This window comes from Euprymna scolopes, chromosome 40, assembly GCF_053919585.1.
Source record: "Euprymna scolopes isolate OS-2025 chromosome 40, ASM5391958v1, whole genome shotgun sequence".
NCBI lineage: Eukaryota > Metazoa > Mollusca > Cephalopoda > Sepiida > Sepiolidae > Euprymna > Euprymna scolopes.
The window spans coordinates 46,091,421-46,095,095 of NC_136521.1; the positions used below are offsets into that span (position 1 = coordinate 46,091,421).

General features: G+C 32.0%; 1 pseudogene; it reads right to left on the reverse strand.

Annotated features, from left to right (window-relative positions):
- Nucleotides 1-778: 778 nt before the first annotated feature.
- On the reverse strand, nt 779-895 carry LOC145265897 (5S ribosomal RNA; annotated as a pseudogene).
- Nucleotides 896-3,675: the final 2,780 nt, after the last annotated feature.

A 3,675-nucleotide genomic window follows, 5' to 3' on the forward strand; every position in this document is an offset into this window, starting at 1 on the left:
TCCTTGTTTTGAATATCTGTTTTTATTGATTTATCGTGTATATTAAACTATTTCTAATCTTCAGGTTTTAAGAAAAATTTACAATATTTATCTTTTTAATTTCACACACGCATGCACACACACACACACGCACAGATTACATTGAATTAAAAATATATATTTTTAAATGAATGTGAGCTAATGAACACATATATATTTCTCTCTCTCTCCCTCGCTCTCGCTTTCCCTCTCTCTCCTTCGCTCTCTCTCTCTCTCACTTTCCCTCTCTCTTTCTCTCCCACTCTCCCTCTTTTTCTCTCTCTCTTTATATATATATATATATATATATATATATATATATATATATATATGCTAGCATTTCACCCCGGCGTTGCCCGGGTGTTTGTAGGTTATTGTTGAGCAAAAAAAAAAAAAAAAAAATGGTAAATTTTTTTAACTTTGACCCCTATGAAAATTCATCAAGTTATTAAGTTAGGTCCATGTTCAAGGAATCTTTAAAATAAATAAATAACATCTGTCTGTCTGTCTGTCTGTCTGTCTGTCTGTCTCTCTCTCTCTCTCTCTCTATATATATATATATATATATATATACATATATAAAGGCTTCCTTCAGGCTTGACAGACTATGGATACCCACTGTAAAGGTGCCTGCACGTGAAATTTTTACGGCAAGAGTTGCACAATCTCCAACCACGCCTGTCCTGAGTCGACATTGTTGAATACCAGTGGCAAGTGGAGATTCAGGACGCCTGAAAACAATGCCGAGATAAGCGGAAAGTATGTACAGCACCTAGAATTTCCAGATGGTCACCCATCTGGTACTAGCCAGGCTCAACGTTGCTTAACTCCGGTGATCTGACGAGAACCGGTGTGTCAACGTGATTATGCCGTATACATACATACAGTGTATGTATGTATGTATGTATGTATGTATGTACTGTAAACTTTTGGAATAACGAATTTTAATACGTATACTTACATAACCGTTATAACTCCGCAAACCGGAAGCAAATTAAGAGACGTTAACCTCTCGTAAAACAGAGGTAAATCAATAATAAAATGTACTTTAATATTTTCCTGCAGTTTTATTTACAGTATCACCGATCATCAGAATGTCTCCGACTGTTATCAATTGTTTCTAATGATTATTGTTGTTTGTTGTGCATCGTTTATTCATTTCGAATGAATCAGACGATTTTCTTGTTGACATTCGTGTCCAAACCAAACTGAACACAAAATTACCGATAGTTGCCAAATCTGCAATTAAAGAAAATAGAGTTGTCAATTTAAGTTTGCGCCTCTAAAAGACAATACTCTCTCTCTCTCTCTCTCTCTCTCTCTCTCTCTCTATATATATATATATATATATATATATATATATATATATATATATATATATATATATATTCTGTAAAAGTCTGAGGATGCTACAGACGGCCAAAAAAACGGCCAAGTAGCTGAAACAATAATGTAACTTAACAGAAAGATACGGTGATAAAAAATAAAACGTATATATATATTTATTATTATTATATAAAAGAAACTTTGTGTGTCTGTTCCCTATGAACTCGAAAACGACTGGGTCGATTTTTATGAAATTTCACACAAAAATCCATTATATGCCTGGCATTTTTCTTAGGTTTTGCATCAGAATGTCTTCAATAAGTGTTGTTAATTGAAATAATTCGATCAATAAAGGAACAGGCAATTTTGACAAAAGTTAACATTTTATACATCCTAACATCACGAGCATTTCAGAAGTTTTATTATGACACAAGCAGAAAGGCTCGGCATATAAAATCAACAGTATGTTCTTTTGATATGACAGGAGCGCATTCCAAATTAATGTTTCTGTTTAGAACACAATTAGAGTACAATACCTAACTTTTTCATTTGAAACTTTAATTCAAGCTATTATATATAAAAATCTATATAATTATAAAACTCAAATGACCTTGTAATAGGTGTTGTAACCCCACATCCGGTTTACAACTTCCGGTTGCGCATGCGTACATAAACATAAACCCATAACAGCGTAAACAAATAAACACAAATCGCTACTTTTGCAGAATTTGACCTTTCTTAAAAAACATTCATACATTTTCTTCTACAGAACCAACATAAATAAATAACCCCGAAAATATGTTTTTTTTTTAAATTTGCGTGACGAATAAATAATCAACGCGACAATAAAATGTATTGTTTCACTGTGTAAGTTTTCAGCATCCCAATTGTTTTTTTTTTTCGTGTTTAAATTAAAAGATATATCAAAATTTGAATTTTAACTTTAAGTATTATGGTGTCTGTTCAGTGCATATTTACCTATAAGTATGGCAAACCACTTATAATTCAATGGCTGTAGGTTTTTTTTTTTTTTCAAAAATAAACAATTATAAACAGAACGACTCATAGAAATCTATATTTTTTTTCATTTTAATATACTTTTACAGAAATGTTTCTGTTATGTCACAAAAAATATTTTCTTTACTCCACAAGTGTTACACTCATACATTAATTCCATAGCTAAAATAAAATGCTGACCCAACGGGTCGCTGGTGGTCTAGTATTTTTATAAAATCAAAAGTAAGTTCTCTACAGTGCAATGTGGACTACCGTGTATTGTGGACTAAGTCACTGCAAGAAGCATGGGAGCATCCCCTTGGTGCATCATGAGGGGTCCTCAACTAGATCGTGCAATCAATCCATTTGATCGAAAAATGGGCATTTCACCAATTTTGATGACAATAAAAATATGGGAGTGTGAAACATTCTTTGATCATCATTCAATTCTAGGCAACGTCGCATCACCCTGCTAGTATATATATATACTAGCATTTCAGCACGGTGTTGCCTGGGTGTTAAGAGGTGTATGTTAAGCAAAAAAAAAAAAAAGCGGTCAATTTTTTAAACTTTGACCCCTATTATGACCCCTTAAAATTTTTGGGATTAAATCGAGTTATTAAGTTAGATTCATGTCCAAGGAACCTATATCTAAAATTTCAAGTGTTTAGACCCAAAATTGTCGGAGGAGTTTGGTAGAGTTCTCAAAGGTCAAATCGGTGAACTTTGACCCCTTAATAGCCAAATTTCTGGCCGAAAACGGTTTACAAAGATTTTCCCAAGTCTCGGTATCCTGTATATCAAATTTCGAGTCTGTAGACTGAAAATTGACAGAGTTATTGCGTTGAAAAATGTACACACGCGCGCGCGCACACACACATGTTCACTTGTATATATATATATATATATATATATATATATATATATATATATTACTGCAAATCTAACAAAAGATGTGCTTCATGTTTTTTGTTGTTTTTTTTTTAATTTAAAAAAAAAATCTTTTTACATTTATTGAAAGAGTAGTGATTTTTTTTTCAATACTTATTTCACATTTACTTTTAAAACCTTTATGATTTGAAGCAATAATTAACCTGAATCTTTCATTGTTCCTTCAAAATGCCATGAATTTGTTTTTAAAGGGATTAACGGACTCTAAACATAGCATTAATTTTTTTTAAAACAAAGTAAAATGAAAGTCATTCATATTTCATCTTTACAAAACAATCTTACTCTGCCAAAAAGCATTAATTAAAATATAAAATAAAATACGCATCAAGTGTGTTGTAAATTTGGAGAAAGAAGTCTGTAAAGAGCCGCGCATTGTTTCTAGCG